The sequence below is a fragment of the Euprymna scolopes genome, chromosome 19 (genome assembly GCF_053919585.1).
Source record: "Euprymna scolopes isolate OS-2025 chromosome 19, ASM5391958v1, whole genome shotgun sequence".
In the NCBI taxonomy this organism is placed as follows: domain Eukaryota; kingdom Metazoa; phylum Mollusca; class Cephalopoda; order Sepiida; family Sepiolidae; genus Euprymna; species Euprymna scolopes.
The window spans coordinates 134,940,795-134,964,977 of record NC_136500.1 but is presented as its reverse complement, the minus strand read 5'-3'; the positions used below and the strand labels follow the sequence as shown (position 1 = coordinate 134,964,977).

Below are 24,183 nucleotides of genomic sequence, written 5' to 3'. Positions count from 1 at the left end.
TGTGTGTACTTTCAATAAAAACGCCCTGTACAAAAAGGTCTGTAAAATTATTGAAGGCACCTCGTAGCAAATACCATTTAGATGCGCTTAAAAAGTCAACATAAAAAATTAATCGTTACTAAGACGATATACAATTAGTCGAAATGAGGTATCTTAACTAGCACCGCTTTTACGTATACGTTTAACAGCTCGATTTAGAAAATGCTTATTTTCACCACTTTTTCTGCTTATTATATTTCATCTGATGATTCGGTGAAAACTCCAAACCTTCGTGATACATATGAAACTTGCATGCGATGTGGCTATTTTAGCTTAAAAATCGTACAAACCATAATACAAATGAATAACGTATGGTTACTCGGACTTTTGTATAACTTTAGGAATGTTTATATAGGTGTATAGGCACGTACACACACATATGTATATATATATATATATATATATATTTATTATAAATTAAATAGTCACAGAAGCAGTTACATAATTCACATCCGTATTGTTTTATTATAGCATCTTACACGTGTTTCATTGAATGTTATGAATATCTCAAACAAATCATCGGAGACATAAAAGGGTAGACCCATATTTATTGAGATTAAATATTAGCGGTAATTTTGAATAAACTTATTGTTGAATATATGCAGATTAATAATATATGTTTTTATCAAGGTACATATATATATATGTATGTTAAAACATATGTATATTCACACACACACACATATATATCCTACATCAGAATAAATAAATATGTATATATATACATATATATATATATATATATATATATATATATATATTCTCAAATGTGTGATTTTGAAATCAGAAATTAATTACAAAAAGAAAGGAAAATCTTTTTTCGCATCTAGTTGTTTATTCTATATTTTTTATATTAAAATCCTTTTACTTGCCGACACTTTCTCAATTTAATATTTGGCAACAACGTGCCTTTCCGTCTTATTAAATAAAAAAGAAAACTAAATCCGAAATAAATATAGGAAAAAAGAGATAATTTTAGTATCTAAAAACCTGTTCTAAAACACTTCTCCTAGGTTTTTTTCATTCCAAGATGCGAAGATGCGTTTGCCTGCCAACTGATTCAATTTATATATATATATATATATATATATATATATATATATATATATATATATATGTATATATATATATATATATAGTTGTGTCCTGACGTTCAGTCAAGTATTCCTCTGGCCTTCTTCACGTGGTTAACAGAAAATTTGTCGGAAATAATATATATATATATATATATATGATTGCAACGTCTTGTCAGACGAGTGCCACTTCCTCAAACATTTAAAATCCATGAGCCCAAATGCCCGAGGAGGAATCTATACAAAGATGATGTTACAGAGTCTTAGCTTTGTACGACAGCTAAGTCTCTCTCTCGGTTCAAAATGTTGAGATCCAGCAGGAAGCAAGAGCAAGATAGCCAGCAACAAATTCAACTGCAGACCAGCTTGTATATATATATATATATATATATATATATATATATATATATATATATATATATATATATATATATATAAATACAGGGTGTCCACAAAGTCCGTGTGTGCCTTGAAATATTTATAATTTTATTTGTGATTGCAATAGAAATTACATGTAAATTGATATATATATATATATATATATATATATATATATATATATATATATATACAGGGTGACCCAAATTAAACGGGCCCTAATCTAATTAGGTCCCGATTCTTAGTGTTTTTTTTCCGAATTAAATGAAACTTTGGCCATAACTAGTTTATTATATTAAAAATATCACATCAAAACACTGGGGTCTTTGGGGTTTTATTCTCCGTTCTACAGCATATGTTCTAGATGGCCTCCATTTAGCTTTTGTTTTGTTTTGTTTTGTTTTTTTGTCACCAAGTATTCTTTAAAAATATAATTACCCACTGACACTTGTCTCGTCCTCGCCGACTCATCAGAGTGGCTGAATCTAGTGAGATTAAAAATCGGGACCCCATGAAAAGAAATATATATATTCTACCCCTACTCTATCTTTCGCGACTGCTTAAAATATCGCGATTTACGTAGACGTTATTTTTTTTCTTTCGTTTTGCGATACTTTTTGAATGAATTCAATTATTTATTCGAAAATGCATTTATACCTAAATGCAAGTTAATAATACTTTTCTCTTTTACATGCCGCTCCAATTTGGGGCTAGCCTTTTTTGATTTTACCGTCACTGGATTTTTTTTAATCTTCCACCAGACTATCCATTCATGTGTAATCACCTTTTTCTTCACCATATTCCCTCTGCTCCACTTTTTTTGTTTTCAAGTAAGATATTTTACGTACTTGTTGTTTCATCAAATACTTCTGCATGCAAAACCGATCTCGTATTTTGCTAATTTCTACCCTCTGGTGAGAAAGAAAGTATTTCTTCGAAACTCCGCGGATTAAGGACTATCCATTTATCTAGTGTTTCCTTTTCAGATTAAATATGTTTTTAACTCATTTCAAAGTGTTTTTTTAACATATTTTATTAACTGTTTGCTCATATTATAAGCTCTATTTCCTATTTGGTTTTATCGAGCTTTTACATCTGGGTAAAATAATTTTATAAATATTAATTCTTTAATATTTATAATATACTTTAATTTTACCATCTGGGATCACTTTGGTAAATTTAATTGTATTTTTTATTATATATATATATATATATATATATATATATATATATATATATATATATATATATATTATTGATATCACATCCTTACATCATTTGTAGACATTTATGCTGATATCACTACTATTTATGGTAGCACATCTAAACCGTAAACGACTAAGTTCTCTCTGATACTCTGTCCCTGATCTTGAGCAAGTGGTACAATTGGGAAACAGGTGGCTTGATACTTTTAATGCATCCAAAAACAAGCTTTTATCTTTACATCATCAATGCTCTGATACCCATCTGGCATCAATTGAAATGACTGGCTCTTGTCTTGGGAGGCCTCATGTTTTGACAAGCTTTTGGGATTGGTCTTTACTCCTGATCTTAAATGGAACACATACATTAAATCCGTTGCCAAAGCAGCTGGAAAATGGTGAGATCTTTCAATCGATAAAGTAGATATCTCTCTGCTGATGAAAGTCTCTATCTATATAAGAGCCACATACGTCCAAGGATTGAGTACTGTTGCCACATTTGGACAAGAGCTGCGAGAAAGGACTTATCCTGCCTTGATAGAGTTTAAAATAGACTTCGTAGGCTCGTAGGAGATGTCCTTTTCTCTTACCTGCAACCTCTTTCTCACTGAAGAGATGTTGCGAGTTTGTCTCTGCTTTATCGTTATTTTTCTGGCAACTACTCGTCTGAGCTTCAATCTATGGTCCCCCGGGCCAAACTTTCACGAGAAATACCCGTCTAGCAGAAAACACTATCACTTATTTCCCCCACTATTTATCTTTGTCGAAATCTAAACGTAGATCCCATGAACAAAGCTTCTTTTTTAGGACTGCACGGCTATGGAAATGTCTTCCGTTTACCTACTTTGCAGTTGACTGCAGTATGGTTGTCTTCAAGTCTAATGTAAACAAGTTCTTGAGGAGCCGTTCAAAATAAGTTAACAAATTTACCTAATTTCCATTACTAACGATTACTATATTGTCCAATTTCTACTATACACTCTTTAAGCCTTATCCTCGAGTGGACACTTGGCCTTGATAAGTGGTGATGCCTATGCAAAAATATAAAAGTTAAAAAAATGACTTGGGGCAAACAGTTAGGATCAGAACTTGAACATTTGGGTTCAAGCTCCGTTCTTATCGTTTGTGCTATCGACAGATTGATAAAAATAGATGTTAAATTAGACTAGTTTTCTTTATTGAAGGAATCTGCGTATGTAGAAAAGAAAGTTAAAAAAACAGTATTTGCATTCCAACTTGCTGATATAGATATTTGTACACGTCATTCACCCATCCATACACAGATTTGACTCGTTATAAACCATATGGTGTATGATTATTTTTTCCTGTAAATTTTCGTGTTATGTGACCTGTAGCTGAAGAGTTTATCGGTTAAATTTTCACAGCCTTAGACGAACGGATGCACACATCTACTGTTTAATTTATATGGGTAAACCGCTATGAAATCTGTTTTTTATGTTTTTTTTTGTTTCTGTAGACAATCCAACTATGTAATATTACTCGGATTATTATTACTATTATTATTATTATTATTATTATTATTATTATTATTATTATTATTATTATAATAATTATTATTATTATTATTATTATTATTATTATTATTATTATTATTTGGTGTTGTAGTAGTAGAAGTAGTAGTCGTTGTAGTAGATGTAGGAGGAGTCGTATCGTTTCGAAAGAATATAAATAGAAAGGTATGATAATTAAAACATTTGCAAAGAACATAGAAGTCTCTGCTTCATATCTATATGTACACAAAGGCACACACATATGCATACATATGCATAACTACATATCAATCCAATACATATATATGTATATATATGTACATATATATATATATATATATATATATATATATACATACATGCACACACACAAATATATATATATATATATATATATATATATATATATATATATATATATATATGCAAGATTGAAATACTGTAACTCCAAACAAAACAGAAGGTCAAATATTTGGAAAGTTTTGCTGAGCGTTCTACATATGCTTTGTTTTAATAAAATGTGTATCGATAACTCAGGATACTGGTGAAAGTTATCGATCCGAATATAGAATTCAAGCTGTTTCATTCAGAAATCCACGATCCAAATAAAGAAGAAAAAAAGAGAGAGAAAAAAACAAACCAAGGTGTAGTCTGACGTTTCCTTCAGTTAATATTTGTTGTAAAATGTCAATAAAGGTTACCGATATTTGAAATTGTGTTATCGATTTGTAATTTCTATATCTAATATCAATTCTCTCAAAACCAACAATTCCAGGCTTCGATCTCCTGGCGTTACCGTCGTTATATTTCTATTCTTATGAGTCAAACATATTTTTAAATTGTCTTTAACAATCTTTATTTGTCTTTAACAATCTTTATTTGTCTTTAACAATCTTTATTTGTCTTTAACAATCTTTAATTTGTCTTTAACAATCTTTATTTATTTGTCTTTAACAATTTTTATTTATTTGCGGACTGTTATCCTCATGTTCATAATTGGTGTTGTCTCACCACGTTTCGGCCAACTAATCCTCTGGCCTTCTTCTGGTGGTGAACAGCGACGGGATAGAATGATGAGTATCTTATGTAGACATCATACAAGTAATAGTGATAGTAATTACTGCTTTCCATAGTTGTCGTCACACGAATTTTTGACTAACTAATTCTCTGGCCTACTTTGAGATAATATATCTTTAACAAGTTTTTCATGATTATTTCGATTATTCCGGTTTCTGTCATAAAATTGGATCCTGTTTTTGCAATCTTACTATTGATATAATCGTCAGCTGTAGGTCAAACTCGAGGATTTTTTTTTATCCAGCACGGGGATCTATACCAGATTATAAACGAACCATTTACTTAATCTGCTATCATATTCTATTCTTATTCCATCAGCCATGACAGGATAGACATGTACAGTAATTCGTGAATGTACTAGGTTTGAGCAAAGGTAATGTCTGTTTTGACATGAAGTTGAACGTCAAAAAAAAAAACGGCATTATTTTTGCACCAACTTAATATTTACTGTATCGCCCGGACAGAAAATTTGAATTTTTACTGCTAGAAAATATAATTCTGAATTGATTGCAATCATCACTCATATCCATTATGCTACACAACTTGTTTATTTCTTCTTCTCGTTCTAATTATTTATTTTCTACTACTACTACCACTACTACTACTACTACTACTACTACTACTACTAATAATAATAATAATAATAATAAACCTTTTCTATCGCTATTACTAGTATGATGTCTACTGCAACTTAGGCAACTTCTCTAATGTTTGCTCCTCATGTCATCTTAATAAACGACGATCAAAGTTATCGAAAATAGAAACTGATACTGTCAAGTAGAGCAGATAAAATAAATAAATTGAAAAGAAATGACCATAAAAAATCGTTTTTTTTCTTTTTCAAATTATTTATCATGATATAAATAATATGCAGTCACTGGTATTATTAGGCGATGCAGTGCAATATACCTATTTACGGGTTTCAAAAGAAGAAATAAAGCAAAACCTTTACATGAATAAGCCGGAACTAATGATCCCAAAACAAAAAAGAATTCGAACATTAGCATAAACCATTATAACGTTACAAAAGTAATGTATCCTATTTTTATTCTGATCGAATGGGTCCGAGTGGATTACAAATTCCATTGTCATTATGATCGAACTAATGCATTCATGATCTAAAAGTGTAATCTCTCTGTTGCAAATATATGCAGTATATGACTAATAATGCAACTCCTGTCAGGGATCTCAGTCAAAAGCAAAGCTGCATTATTGAATTTTTGACAAAAGTCTATTCAAAATTGTGGTGATAAGATTAATAATAATAATAATAATAATAATAATAATAAGTTCTACCCCCCATCATGCATCCCCCGCATTGTTTCATCACCGATCCCCCCCCCCCCCGAATGATACCAAAGGGCCGAGAAGGGTCAATAAGGACTGAAAGACCGAGGAGCGAGCGCCAACCAGACCTCGGCTGGACAAGCGCAAAGAGAACTGGGACCTTGGGGAGGCTGAGTGACACTCAAATTCCAGTATAAACCAATGGCCACTACCAGCGAGAAATCAATGGTAAGCGGTTGTTGCGATGATGCAAATTCATTTGCAAATGCTATCGAAGGAGGTGAAGAGGGCTGCACGTCTGGGGAGACTTGTTGTCACTCACCTTCAAGAGAATACCACAGGTTTCCAATCAGATCGTTTGTTGACTTGTGTAAACGCTATATGTGAGCATATATTACTAATACTAATATTAATAATAATAATAATAATAATAATAATAATAATAATGTTAATAATAATAACAATAATTATAATAAGAATAATATTAGTAATAATAATAATAATATTATAATAATAATATTAATAATAATATTAATATTATTATTAATAATAATAATATTAATAATAATATAAATAAGATTAATAATAATAATATTAATAATAATAATATTAATAATAATATCAATAATAATTATAATAATAATAAAAATATTATTTATAATAATAATAATATTAATAATAATAGGAGGAGGAGGAGGAGGAAGAAGAAGAAAAGACGCATAATAAAAAAAAAAATAATAATAATAACAATAATAATAATAAAAATAACAACAACAACACCAATAATAATAATAATAATAATAATAATAATAATAATAATAATAATAATAATAATAATTTGAACCGAAACAAAAATGATGTCGAAAATGATCACGAGGCGCCAAGGATCAGATTCCGATCGATAAAATGATTTTAAGAAACTGCGAAAGAAAATCTATCAACCGTGTCATGGGTAAACTACAAGAAGGCATTCGACATGGTTCTACATTCATGGATACTAAAGTGTTTGGAAATTTTCGGAATAGTCCCTGGCATCTGAGAATCTATAACAAATAGCATAAATAATTGGGAAAACAATTTAACTTCAGGAAATGCTGTATTAGGCAAAACGAAAAGTGAAAAGAGAAGGATCTCACAGGGTGGTAGTCTTTCCCGTCTGCTTTTTGTCGTCAGCTTGATCCCGTTGACATTTCATTTTTGAAATGTGAAAGCAGGGTATAAAATAGGAAAAAGGATTTCGTACAGTCAACTATCTATTATTTTTGGAAAAAAAATGGCAACCAGCTTGATACCTTAATGAACACGTTCATACGGTTTAATTATGGCATAATGGTATTTTCATCTCTAAATGTGACATTCTTGTGAGGAAAAGAGGTAAGCTTGTCCACTCAGATGGAGTTAAACTTCCAACAGATCTGATAAATAATTTTTACAAGCGAGAGAGGCTACACTATTTAGGGATAACATTAAGAACCTGGGGGGGAAAAAAACAGATCACAGCCGAGTACAACAGAAAATTAAGGGTTATTCTTAAATAACACACCCACAGTCGGAATTCAGCATATAACATAAACGTCAGAGCAGTCACTATCATTCAATATACTGCTGGTAAACTTTACTGAAATGTAGATGAATTGAAATGTTTGGACACCCACCCACGAAAAACTCTTACAATTTATGGGTCCCTTACTAAAAAAATGAATGCGTATTAGGTACTTCCAAGCAGTTGTGTAGAACGCCATAATTATACACAATCAGTAGTGACGTCATCATTTCGTGTGTTTACTATAGTTTGCGTCACTTTCTGTGGAAGACAATTCATACAGAATTTATGAATAAATAAAATGTACATTAAAAATAGATAAAGAAGAATATAAGACTTAAATTTTTATAAAACAAATAGTTTTTTAATAACGAACTACACAGACGATAAAATTAATTTTCAGCCGCTTACAGACCTCCGTACTTTTTTTGGAAAAAAGGAACAAAATGTGAATATTACCCTCTGTCATTTTAAATAATCAAATCCAAACGATTTTTTTAGTCGATTTTGCTTTTGTAATCTTTATTATCTCAAGAGTCATATATTCTATTATATGGATATATTTTTTCATTGTTGGAAACTTGTTTTATATTAAAAAAAAACCCTGTTTAAACTTCAAATCGCGTACTATTTTTTTAATTTAATCTTTACAGCTTTAAAAACTTTTGAATTTTTTATCGACCTACATTTATATTTTTTAGTTTTCGTAACATGAAATATAGTGAGTAAAACACTTAAAAATCCTCTAATATATTTAAACGACGCCTACTTTTAATGTGTAAGTTAATTTAATAATGAATAAATATTTAAAAAAATTCAGGGAAATATGACTGTTAACATATTTTTGCTAGATTTTTAAACCATGTGCGTGTCAACGGCTTAAAAATGTCACTACATAGGAATGTTGTTTTAAAGCATCGATAATCGAAACACGATTTATTTTACACAGTGATCACCACTTATCAAGGCCAGGAAGCCACTCATGGTTAAGGGTTATTGCAAGTACATTACGTTAGTGTGGAGATTTGATGAAGTGTTTACTTAAGGGGGCGGCTCATTAGGAATTTGTTAACATTGGACTTGAAGACATCCATGTTGTTGTCCGGAGGGAAGCAGGCAGACGGAACAGAGATCCACAGGCGTGCAGTTCTAAGAAATAAGCTTTGTTCATGGAATCCGCGTTTTGATTTAGGCACAGATAAAGAGTGGGGGAAATTTTTCACAGTGGATTCAGCTAGACGGATGTTTTTCGTGAAAGATTGGCGAGGGGGGACCAGAGATTAGAGTTCAGACGAGCACCTGCCATGGAAATAACGATAAAACAAGGATAGGCTCGCAACGTCTTTTCTGTGAGAGAGAGAGGTTGCAGGGTAGAGAAAAGGGCATCCCTCACTAAGCCACAAAGTCTATTTTGTACTCTGTCTGTACTTAGCCGCTCCTGCCCAGATATGGCAACAGTATTCCATCCTTGGACGTACTTGGCTTTTATATAGATGGAGAATTGCATCAGTAGTGAGATATCTTCTGGAGCGGTAGAAGGATCCCACCATCTTTCCAACGACCTTGGCAACAGACTTGATGTACGTGCTCCATTTCAGATCAAGAGTAAAAGTCAAACCCAGAAGCTTGTCAAAACACGGGGCCTCACCCAGACGAGAGCCATCCATCACAATTGATGCCAGCTGGGGATCAGAGCGTTGATATCTTGTCTCGCATTTTGTTTTTGTCTTGTGTTTTTTTGTTTTTGTCTTTCATTTTGATTATTTTCCTATTCTGGATTTTTTTTTAAATATTAGCAGTGATTTGAAGAGTCTGTTATTTTAAATGGTAAAATGTTAGGATGATAATATTAAAGTAAATTACAGTTACCTCGTGTTACATACATGGGGGGTTACAACTGTGGCGCGCGTTGGAGGTACCTAATGTATATCGATTACACCTACCTAGAAACGGAGGTGGTCAAGGCTTGCTTAGTGTTGAAGACGTTGTGAATATAGAAGAATAAACTGTAAATAATATATTTCTGATAGCCATTAAGTTCTTCTACATGAAGTGAAAAGAGAGAAGATAATAAGACTTGGGATTAAAAAGAGTCAGATATTCCAAGATTATATATATATATATATATATATATATATATATATATATATATATATATATATATATATATATATACGAGAAAACAGTTAATAAAACATGTTAAAACACTTTGAAATGAGTTAAACACATATTTAATTTGAAAAAGAAACACTGGTTAAGTGGATAATCCTTAATCCGCGGAGTTTCAAAAAAATACTTTCCTACTCATCAGAGGGTAGGAATTAGCAAAATGCGGGATCGGGTTTTATCATGCAAAATCATTTGATGAAACAACAAGTAAGTCAAAGATCTTACTTGATAACAAAAAAAGGAAGCAGAGGGAATATGGTTAAGACAAAAGGTGATTACACATGAATGGATAGTCTGGTGGAAGATAAATAATCAAGTGACGGTAAAATCCAAATATATAACTTCAAGAAAGTTAATTGAATTTTCATTTGCACAAGTAAAATCCAAGGAAATTCCATAACTGGAAGAAGAGGGGCCATAATAATCCAAAGGCAGAAATCCATGGAATAATTCACAAAAATGTGTACAAGGTAAAAAAGGAAAATTTCAATAATATTAATAATAGAAAAATAATATATGCTTTTCATTCTACTGCTGAGATACATATATATATATATATATATATATATATATATATATATATATATATATATGCAGAGAGAGAGAGAGAAATAGAGAGGAAAAGTTAGTTGAAAATAAACTAAAAGATGTATTCTTTAGGAATAGTAAATTTAGAGATAACGATAGCTGGAATTGGTTGGTCAGAGGAGATCTTAAAAGATCTATAGAAAGCTCATTAATGGCAACCAAGGAACAAGCCACTCGTTCTAAGTCCATCAAACACTACATCGACAAAACTACAGAATCACCAATGTGCAGGGTGTGTAATTAAAGGGAAGAACAATTAGCGCATATTGTATCCGAATACGTTATGCTAGCTCAACATCAATGTAAATGATAGATACACGACACGTTGCTTTGGTCCTTCACTGGAATATATGCAAACTCTACGGATAAGGTCAGAATGAGAAGTGACAGGAGCATATACCAGAAGTTTTTGTTTTTTTATTACATTTTCACACCAAACAAGGCACATTGCCACTTTAGTGTAGGGGGATACTGTCAGAGGTAACATCTACTGGGGTACTATGTGGGGATTTGGGCAGCAAGATGTCTGTTCGCGTTACACTTGAAGTTCAGCAGGTCTGTACAGTTGAAGAAGCAGGGACCTGGAATGGAATTCCAAAGTCTAGCGGTTCTGGGGAAGAAACTATTGGAGTAGAAAGATATTTTACATCTAGGGATCTCTCCTCTGTGGGGGTGGGATTTAGCTGCCTGTCGGGTTTGTCGAGGGTGTTTACGTCGTCGTTCAGAGAAAACAACAATGTCAAAATTGTTTGGGATATCCGCATACCGACTGATTAGGTCATTGAACACTCCATCCTTGACATAATTTTACTAAATAAAAACAACAGAACTTGTTCAATAATTGGCATATTCTGACCTTTCGATACCAGAGTGCAAAATTAGCACAGGATAAAAACGTACCAACACCTTAAATAGAAATTAGTTAGAATCCTAAAATTTGAAGAAGTCGCAATGATTTCCATTCCAAATGAAAAGCTGGGATCATAACAAAAAGCTACAATAGATGGCTTAATCAGATTGGTAAGACGACTTAATCTTTTTTTCAAAATGCGTACCTGTTGGGAACACCGTAAGTGTCAATGTATAGCTGAAATATCCAAACCAAGGATGAATAATGTCTTTTTTTAAATAAATAAATAAAAACATAAGTTGAGATTGCTAAGAAAAAAATAATAATAATCTCGAACTGTAAGAAAGTCAAGGTGATGAGTTTTGTTATTGAAAAGCTTAGGGCATAAGAGAAAGCCACCATGAAATGCTTAATGAAATTGAAAAGACAATTTTCCCCTAATTTTGCCAAGGACTTAATAGAGCGTGAATGTTTAAAGCCAAAGTTTAAATGAAAAGAAAATAATAATAATAATAATAATAATAATAATAATAATAAAATCTATTCTTCTTCTTCTTCTTCTTCTTCTTCTTATTATTATTATTATTGGTAGTATTAGGAATAGTATTTTAAGAGTGGTAAAAAAATCTGTCATATATGCTTAAATTGTTATACATATGGTGCATATATCAATATTAATTAATACTATTCTGATCGAATTTCAGCTTTATTAAATAAGACAGCTGACGAAATGACTTCCCAAATGCAGAGCTGAGAAAAATACATCGGCTATCATCAAATATAAGAAAACAGGGGCATAAAAATTTCTGAAACCTAATGTGTAAGTATTCTATTATTTGTATTTCTGTGTATTTTACTTATTTATTTGTAGTTCTATGTAGTTTTTTAAAGAAATATTTGTATTTCTATGTAGTTTAACTATTTATTTTTATTTCTATGTAGTTTAATTATTTATGTGTATTTGTATGTAGTTTATTCTTGTATTTGTATTTCTATGTAGTTTATTTATGTATTTATATTTCTATGTAGTTTATTTATGTATTTGTATTTCTATGAAGTTTAATTATTTATTTGTATTTGTATGTAGTTTATTTATGTATTTGTATTTCTATATAGTTTAATTATTTATTCGTATTTCTATGTAGTTTATTTATGTATTTGTATTTCTATGTAGTTTAATTATTTATTCGTATTTCTATGTAGTTTATTTATGTATTTGTATTCTATGTAGTTTAATTATTTATTTGTATTTGTATGTAGTTTATTTATGTATTTGTATTTCTATGTAGTTTAATTATTTATTCGTATTTCTATGTAGTTTATTTATGTATTTGTATTTCTATGAAGTTTAATTATTTATTTGTATTTGTATGTAGTTTATTTATGTATTTGTATTTCTATATAGTTTATTTATGTATTTGTATTTCTATGTAGTTTATCCATGTATTTGTGTTTCTATGTAGTTTATTTATGTATTTGTATTCCTATGTAGTTTATTTATGTATTTGTATTTGTATGTAGTTTATTTATGTATTTGTATTTCTATATAGTTTATTTATGTATTTGTATTTCTATGTAGTTTATTTATGTATTTGTATTTCTATGTAGTTTAATTATTTATTTGTATTTTTATGTAGTTTAATTATTTATTTGTATTTGTATGTAGTTTATTTATGTATTTATATTTCTATGTAGTTTATTTATGTATTTGTATTTGTATGTAGTTTATTTATGTATTAATATTTCTATGTAGTTTATTCATGTATTTGTATTTCTATGGAGTTTATTTATGCATTTGTATTTCCATGTAGTTTATTAATGTATTTATATTTCTATGTAGTTTAATTATTTATTTGTATTTCTATGTAGTTTATTTATGTATTTGTGTTTCTATAGAGTTTATTTATGTATTTGTATTTCTATGTAGTTTATTTATGTATTTATATTTCTATGTAGTTTAATTATTTATTTGTATTTGTATGTAGTTTAATTTTATATTTGTATTTCTATGTAGTTTATTCATGTATTTGTATTTCTACGTAGTTTATTTATATATTTGTATTTATATGTAGTTTAATTATTTATTTATATTTCTATGTAGTTTATTCATGTATTTGTATATCTATGTAGTTTATTTCTGTATTTGTATTTATATGTAGTTTTCCTATGTATTTCTCTGTATTTTAATTATTTATGTATATTTCTATATAGTTTATTTATGTCTTTTTATTTCTATGTAATTTACATATGTATTTTTCTGTATTTTAATTATTTATATATATTTCTATGTAGTTTATTTATGTCTTTGTATTTCTATGTAGTTTACTTATTTATTTATATTTCTATTTAGTTTACTTATGTATTTATATTTCTCTGTATTTAATTATTTATATTTCTGTGTAGTTTGTTTATGTATTTGTATTCATATGTTGTTTATTTATGTATTTGTATTCACATGTAGTTTATTTATTTATTTGTATTTATATGTAGTTTATTTCTGTATTTGTATTTATATGTAGTTTACCTATGTATTTCTCTGTATTTTAATTATTTATGTATATTTCTATATAGTTTATTTATGTCTTTTTATTTCTATGTAGTTTACTTATTTATTTATATTTCTATTTAGTTTACTTATGTATTTATATTTCTCTGTATTTAATTATTTATATTTCTGTGTAGTTTGTTTATGTATTGTATTTCTATATAGTTTACTTATGTATTTCTCTGTATTTTTATTATTTATTTATATTTCTATGTAGTGTATTTATGTATTTGTATTTTTATATAGTTCAATTATATATAACTTTTTCCGTATATTGTAATCATCTATTTGTAATGCTATGTAGTTTGCTCATATATGTGTATTTCTATGTAGGTTAATTTTATAATTTTTGTTCTATGGAGTTTAATTATATTTTTGGTTTCTAATGTAGTTAAATTATATATTTGTATTTTTATGTAGTTTTATTATATATCTGTATACTATGTCGTTTACATTATATATTTGTATACTATGTAGTTTATATTAAATATTTTTGCACTATATACTATATATTAAAGTTTGTATTCTATATTTGTATAGTATGTTGTTTATATTATATATATGTATGCTATTTAGTTTACATTATATATTTGTATTTTATGTAGTTTATATTATATATTTGTATACTATGTGGTTTACATTATATATTTGTATACTATGTGGTTTAAATTATATATTTGTATTCTATGTAGTTTACATTATATATTTGTATACTATGTAGTTTACATTATATATTTGTATACTATGTAGTTTATATAATACGTTTATATACCATGTAGTTTAAATTATATGTGTGTATAAATGTAGCGCATATTATATATTTTATACTATGTAGTTTACATTATATATTTGTATACTATGTAGTTTACATTATATATTTGTATACTATGTAGTTTACATTATACATTTGTATACTATGTAGTTTATATTATATATTTGTATACTATGTAGTTTACATTATATATTTGTATACTATGTAGTTTACATTATATATTTATATACTATGTAGTTTACATTATATATTTGTATACTATGTAGTTTAAACTATATGTTTGTATACTATGTAGTTTACATTATATATTTGTATATTATGTAGTTTACATTATATATTTGTATACTATGTAGTTTACATGATTATATTTATATACTATGTAGTTTATATTATATATTTCTATAGTATCTAGTTAACATTAGATATTTATATACTATGTAGTTTACATTATATATTTTTATACTATGTAGGTTACATTATATATTGTATACTATGTAGTTTACATTATATATTGTATACTATGTAGTTTACATTATATATTAGTATACTATGTGGTTTATATTATATATTTGTATATTATGTAGTTTACATTATATATTTGTATACTATGTAGTTTACATTATATATTTGTATACTATGTAGTTTATATTAAATATTTTTGTACTATATACTATATATTATAGTTTATATTCTATATTTGTATAGTATGTTGTTTATATTATATATCTGTATGCTATGTAGTTTACATTATATATTTGTATATTATGTAGTTTATATTATATATTTGTATACTATGTGGTTTACATTATATATTTGTATACAATGTAGTTTATATTATATATTTGTATACTGTGTAGTTTTAATTATATATTTGTATACTATGTGGTTTAAATTATATATTTGTATTCTATGTAGTTTACATTATATATTTGTATAGTATGTAGTTTACATTATATATTTGTATACTATGTAGTTTATATAATACGTTTATATACCATGTAGTTTAAATTATATGTGTGTATAAATGTAGCGCATATTATATATTTTATACTATGTAGTTTACATTATATATTTGTATACTATGTAGTTTATATTATATATTTGTATACTATGTAGTTTACATTATATATTTGTATACTATGTAGTTTACATTATATATTTATATACTATGTAGTTTACATTATATATTTGTATACTATGTAGTTTAAACTATATGTTTGTATACTATGTAGTTTACATTATATATTTGTATACTATGTAGTTCACATGATTATATTTATATACTATATAGTTTATATTATATATTTGTATAGTATCTAGTTAACATTAGATATTTATATACTATGTAGTTTACATTATATATTTGTATACTATGTAGTTTATATTATATATTTGTATACTATGTAGCTTATATTATATATTTGTATACTATGTAGTTTACATTATATATTTGTATACTATGTGGCTTACATTATTGACTTGTATACTTTGTAGTTTACATTATATATTTGTATACTATGTGGCTTACATTATATATTTGTATATTATGTAGTTTACGTTATGTATTTGTATATTATGTAGTTTACATTATATATGTGTATACTAGCTGTGAAAGCTGCATAGGAACTGATATTGTTGTTTTTTAACACTTTGCTTCTAATTTTTTATAAATGATAAATGCCTTGACTCTATCCTATATGCAACAAATATAAGAAATACTCGTCACGCTTTCTGCGGCTTTGATACCTACTTATTTTACGCTTTTCCTTCCAAAAACAAATAAAACTTTTACAACTGAATGCAATGAGCTACCTTTTTGCGTCATACCTACAACGATACCTCTGCAGGGTGCTGAGCAGGCAGATGTTTTCTCACATTAAATTTAAATTTCTGCTAGTACACTGGGCTCCTTCAGTCTTTAAAAGTCTATGGATACGCACGAATAGGTTCATGCGCAAGGACTTTTCCTGGCAGGAAATGCACAATCTCCTACCCCACTTCTTCTGAGTCGACATTGATAAAGACTAGTAGCAAGTGAAGTGTATGTACAAAACGACTGGAAACAAATGCCGAGATAAGCGGAGAGCACATACAGCACCTAAAATTTCCAAATGGTCACCAATCTGGTACTAACAAGGCTCAACGCTGCTTAACTTCGGTGATTCGACGAGAACCGATGAGTCAACGCCATTATTCCTATTACTGTGAAGAGAAATAATACTAATATTGCGGCAATGGACATGGTTTAAAGCTTCGTTTATATTGTGGAACTAATTAGAATGAGACTCTACTTTGATCCTGATTAAAAAGTAGATATAGCTGGTAGATGACCCAGTCTAGATTTTTCAACAATAGCATTCTTGAATCGTGGTTTTGTAGAGATAAATGATACTGCGAGGCGTGAATACTTTTCAAGCACGGTAAAAAGCGATCACTTTCTTCACGATAGACTTTATAATGTATTCGATCCATTAATTGCAATGCTCAATGCACATTCATATTAAGCCAATGAGAATGAACAAAGCGTTATGGGATACTATATTACTATCAGTGGCTGAGAACTTTGGTCTAGACTTTAAATAAAACTAGTATAAAAACGGATGAAATGTTTTCCCAACTGAAAATCTGAGAACTGCATCAATTATCATCAAATATAAGAAGATGGAAATATTTTAAAAAAATGCTGAACCGTAAGTATTGTCTAATTTATATTTCTATGTAGTTTAATTATATATTCTACTTGTGAACATTCAGTGGGATTGAGATCACTGCTTTTGGTTAACGTTTTTTTGGTTGGTTGTTTTTGTTTTACGGCATATCAACCCTTTTCAGGTTATTTAATGCCGAATCCAAAGATTTTGAAGACAATTTTTTTAATAGAATATATTTGTTGTTTTCAAGTCGGTTTCTATTTAACCCATAGTTTGGACCCAATCAGGTACTACCACTCCGGGTCAAAGTGGACCTAGGAGCAATGGGTATTAAAGGTTGGCTCCACACTCCCCAAACGCCGCAAGATGGGGTCTCACCACTGGATATAGTTTAAGGTCATATCTAGGGCCGCGTGTGGTTAAGATAACACCCCTCGCCACTCTGCCTCCAAAGCTTTATATATAAGAGAAGGAAAACTCCTATTCCAAACCCGAGTAGATTGAGCTCGTCAGACTTGAAAGACAGTCTAATATAAGGGACACCCTCCTGGAAGGACATTTAGAGTAGAGCTTCGTAGGTACTTACATTGGCAAAAACTGTGGCAAGTTTCTAACAATACTTACAATAAGTGTATTAATTTATCCAAACTTCACAAATTGTTTCAATTATTTTGCCTTACATCTGTAACGAATTATAATCTATATATTAATGCGATGGCGTGTGTGTTATTTATTTATTTTCTGTGTCACGATTACATCCGAGTCGCTTAATTGTTATGGACTTCTATTTCTTGTAATAAATAAATTTACCAAAAATTCTTCATAAGTTTTGGTTGACAGAATCTGTTCAAGTTTGATAACCAATTATAATTAACCTATTTTAAATGTGTTAACATAGTTATCTAAAGAATTATTTATTATTTATTTTGACACATATTACCTGCAAATCGATATTTTTACTGTAAAATATATAAGAATAATAAATATAAACATTCTCTTAAATATTTTATCAAACTATAAAAAATTATAATTTATACATAGCAGTAATTCCAAATGGCAGGACTATTTTAAATCTTATTTTGTGATAAATGTAGTTTCTAGATCTCTTTTCAGTGAGAACAAACAAATAGGTTTTATATATATTATGTATACTACTAGTCTAATCTCGGATATTATACTTACATCATTTCGGTTGATGCCACTTCTAAAATTCTTTAAAAGTCCTCTATTTGACCACAAAAAAAAACTTTATGTGAAACTTTAGAACCTATTTGAAATTTCTTATCGAGATCGCTTTTTTAATCAAAAAGCGTAGATTTTTCTTGTTCCGTCAGTCATTGTTAGATTGGTTAAGTAAACATGTCTGCTACGGAAACAGCACAAAAAAACGCCAAAATACAGTGTGACCCCCCCCCCCAAAACGGGCCCCAACTCTAATTATCCCCCGTTTCTTTGTGTTTTGTTCGAATGAAATGAAACTTTGGTCATAACTAGTTTATTATATTCCAAACATCACATCAAAACACTTTCCTCCGTTCTACAGCATATGTTCTAGATGGCCTCCATTTAGCTTTTGTTTTTGTTTTTTTTTGGGGGGGTCACCCTGTACGAAAATATCTTCCATTGCAGCAACCAAAGGATGGGGTAACAGTATAGCAGATATGTTTTGATGATTAATCTAAGATAATATAGATTAAGAAGGCTCTCTAAAAAAGAGGGGGTCGCTCCACTTTTGGTAAGAAGGATTAATCATGGCTGTCCATGGTCAAGGCTTTATGAACAATGACTTTCGATAATGATGACCTATACAATGCTAATTACCGACTAAAATTAGGTGTTCAATGATCTCCACTGGATTAGGATTCTCTAGTGATGTTTTATGGCTATTAAATCCATCTTTAAAGATACCCACTGTGGCCCCAGTGTATGTTCTGGTTTTATTATTATCTGTTAGTTCGTCTTTATCTTGTATAGCAGAAATGAGTCATCTGCCCTCCACTAGCCCTTCATCAATAAATTCAGAGATGCAAAGTAACTTTTACAATGTTTTGATTAATTAAGAAACCCCCTTTTTGATTAATTGTTTAGATTAATTAAGAACCCCCCCCTATTGTCTATATTTGCACGGTTAGAATATATTATTGTTTCCACTAGTGGTAGTTGAAAAGGATAAGATACCATTTTTTTACTTAGATTAATTTTATTTTAATAATTTGAATAATAATAATTTCCTGCTGAGTAAACGGCAGAATATATTCTTTGGTTGATATGATAATTAAATGGATAATTTTGAGCTACGAAACATTTACTGTCAAGAATTGTAAGTAGCAACGAAATGAAAGAAATAAAATGTAAGATGGTCAACGTCATAGAAATTTGGTATTTAGAATTTTGTCATTTATTTGTTATTGGTCATTATTCTTTACACGGTGGTCACCACTTATCAAGGCCCGGAGGCCACTCAGGGATACAGGTTATTGCATGTACATTTTGTAATTGTATTTTCACCTGACGCATATTTAAGCTGTTGAGCGAAACCTACTATTCGTCTGTTTGTAACCAAGCTGATGCTAAGAGCACGATTGCGACGGGCGGTTGTAGAGATACTACACACTCGAGTAGAAATATTTACAGCACTGATTCGTGGTTCGATATTGAGAGCTGCCAACTGTCAATGCGACGGTTGTAGGTTCGATCCACGGCTGGGAATAGGTGAATGTCTTTCCGCACTGATGAGTTGTGATAGAACGAAACATTATTGTATGTGGATGACAAGATATATATATATATATATATATATATATATATATATATATATATATAAATTATCTTTTTGTTTTTACATAAGCAGTTTTGTGTTGTTACACAGTTTTGAGCATGTTTCGGTTGGATAGTTACCTGTAACGAGAGACCTCTGCAAGCGATACAACTTGTAAGTAAGGAAAGGTTGCAATAAAAAATCTCTGTTCATCCCCCCATCTCTACTTTTAAATATATAATGCAGCAGTAAGTAACAGAAACATACAATAGAAAGAAAAAAGTCATACGCCATCTATAATGACAATTGCAAGTCTTACTGCTACCTAACTTGAAGACAGAACTATTAAACTCTACATAGGAGTATGAGACGGAAAGATACAAAGAAGCAACCTTAGTATAAGTTAGTTGCGCAAGTAATGCGGAGTAAAGCAGATCTGAGACGGGAAACATACCGAAATACCAAGGTTTAAGGCACGACATTTCAAGAAACGGACATCTTGGGAAAATGTTCTAAATTCCTGTAATTATAGGAACAACCATGCTCATGAAAATAATTTTAGAAACTTACTGACAGGGGAAGAAAGTTCAAAAGAGATATAAAAAAAAGTTGCATTTTAAGAGGCGGTTGAAATATTAAAATCATTTCAAGTTGTAAATTTCATTTGGAATATATGAGATGGCGGGAGAATATATGGCATCCAGTAAGATCTCTCATCCTTAGTTAACAGAAAATGATTAAAATAGTTGAATAAATTGCATGGCTTAATCTTTTCAGCGGAACTTAATCGAACTATTGATCGCGGCTTAAGTATATTCAATGTGAACATGCTTTTTATACAAGTTGACTCTCGTAGGAATGCTTGATAACATATGCATCTTTTTATTAATGCAATACACAGAAGTATTATCTATAAATATAAAAGCGAAAATGTATGTATGTTTGTATGTGTGTTCGCTTTTTCTGTATGTCTACAAAAGGCTTAATTCAGAGAAGCGGTCGGTCGCCTAACAACTTTTTAAAACTTTTTATATCACATATAAATCGTAATATCTCTGAGTTAACAACGAAGCGCGCCGGTCTATTTAATTTGCTCGACGTTAGGAAGATAAATATTCAACATTTGTCGCTCGCCGCATGTGGGTTAGTCTTTTTCCTATAGCATCTTGGGAAGCGTTCCCGCAGTAAATGAAATACTATCCCGCAGTCAAACTTGACCTCATTAAGCGATTAAAACGGGCACCTGCCCAATCCAAGTAATTAAGTAAATTCAAAAGTGTTTCCGTTAGCATTTTTAGCTATTTTGTACTCTGTCAAAGCAGGATAGGCTGTTTTTAGCAGCTCCTGCCCAGATATGGCAACAGTATTCCATCCTTGGACTTGAGATACAACGCCATTGTCTCATTAGACAGAAGGTTGTGAACAATTATATTAAGCAAGAATTAAGTTTACTCCTTAATTTGAGAAAAATACATTTCTTAAAGAATATCAGTATTCTAAGTACATATTACATGAAAAAAATCTTTTAGTATATTGTTTTGGTGTGAGTGTAAATATGTTCTGTAATGACATACATGTTGAATAGTGGGGTGGACATTTTTCCGTACATTCATGTACATGTAAATGAGTGCATGCATATACGTCGTATCATTTAGTTGATCGTCTAATGTGTATATTTTAACATTTATGCAACGGTTCTAACAGCAAAAGATTGACGTGGACGTCTCGAGACAGTTGTAGACAAACAGTTCTTTTTAACAGATGTAAATAACACACTAAATACCTGAATAATTTACGAACATTTATTTTCATGATCCGGCCGGCATCCTCAGAGATTACACGTTTTTACATCTTGACTGCCTGAGATGACGCCACCTCCTGCGCCATGAAGGGACTAACTCCCCTTTTTGAGTCGGCCGTTCTCTCTGATGTGCGGCTCACACTGCCTAGAATCTTCCTAAATCTACATTTCATCACGTGTCAAATTACGCGTCTCAGACCAACGGCCGATGTAAGGCCAATCTAGTAATTTGTTTATGCGAATCAAAAAATCATGTTTACATCTATTTTCTATTTTCACATTCCTTTTGCGATATTAGTATATTATATGTCATTCATTTTTCCCAATTTACTTGTTTATTTTTCTAATCATATTAATTGATGCAGCGACCCGTCTTCGCTCGAATCATTTATTATTATTATTATTATTATTATTATTATTATTATAATTATTATTATTATTATTAATAATAATAATAACAATAATAATAATAATAATAATAATAATAATAGTAATAATTCTGATTTCGTTTATCAACGTCTCTTTGGAAAGGGATGGGATTCATTTCCAGAGGATTCCCCTTAATTCCGGCTTCAAGCCAGGAGGGTCAAAGATTAAGGGGTTTCCTTAGGATGTTGGTGGTAACTACAATTGCAGAGGTCTGAAGGCCACCTAAAACATCGGGCATTTGTAGTTTTTTTCAATTGTCCTTCCAGACGACTTGATGCGTCTACTAGTGGACCAATTATGACCGGGATTATTTGTTTTTTAACCCCGTGTATACGCCTTATCTCCAAGGTCAATCGAGCATAATTGCTCCAGTTTTCGTTCTCCTTCTCTCTCGCATTCCTGTCCCAGGACAATGAAAACTCGACAATCTGCCAGTTTTGTTAGACCTTAACAATGACGACTAAATCCGGAAGATTATGTTCCAATTGCTTATTCGTTATGACACTTTTGTCCTACCATACTTCTCCATTGCAATCCTCACTTGTTCTCACTTCATCAGGCACCTGCTCAAACCATTTTCCAGCACACTTTACCCCAACCCTCTTAAACACCTCACAATGTATCCGGAGTCCCATGCGATCGTGTCTTTGCGCTACTCTCTCTGGGACAGTCAGCTACACCCTGCTCCAAGGTGCGCAATTGATTCTGAGGTCTTACCAAAAATCCGACATTCTGCAGCGATTTCCTCTCCTAAAACCACTTTTTTTAACAATCTTGTTCCTAATGCCTGCTCTTGTGCTGCACAAACAAAAGCTTCAGTACTCTTAACCAGATACCCACTCAAAGCCACTTCTGCTATATCCTGGAAGAACCTTCCATGCATTTTCTTCCAATCCAGTTTCTCTGCCCTTTCTCTATCTATACGTTTCACAAAATCAGCCTTGGTCTCACACACCGCCACTTCATTGACCACAAACTTAATAATAATAATAATAATAATAATAATAATAATAATAATAATAATAATAATAATTTGACCCTTGGCTCTGGTTGCCATAGGTAACACATATACTACACTATGATCACAGCCTATACGGTCACAACATTACAATATTAGAACAATATTAACTTTTTTGTATGATGCAAATTATTATATTATCGGATTGCACGTTACTGCATTAAATATATATTTCACTACATATTTGTTATGAATGTTTTCAGGGTGAAGTAACGTTAATCTCTTGCAGAATACATTTAAAAAATCTGTCTATCCGGACTAAATAGCAAAATCGATTTTGTTATTAGAAACGAAATTGTATGCGCCATTCGATCTCTTCATATCCGAAACTGAATGATGAAACGGTTTTCTTCTCACATACGCATTTTCCGTCAAAAACGATACGGAACCTCACATTTCATACAATAATCTATAATATAAATCTCAATTATCGGTTTGTGTGTGTAGGCGTATGTGTTTATGTATATATGTACTTATGTATCTATGTTTGTA

General features: G+C 30.1%; 1 protein-coding gene across 2 annotated transcripts in view; it reads left to right on the top strand.

Annotated features, from left to right (window-relative positions):
• The window catches only part of LOC145239991 (cardioacceleratory peptide receptor-like), a 949,161-nt gene that overhangs the window by 349,386 nt on the left and 575,592 nt on the right, over positions 1 to 24,183 (top strand). For both annotated transcript variants that reach the window (XM_080103573.1, XM_080103574.1), the window contains exon 2: positions 12,422 to 12,537. The gene's annotated coding sequence lies outside the window, so the exon portion shown is untranslated. The remainder of the gene's footprint in view (positions 1 to 12,421; positions 12,538 to 24,183) is intronic.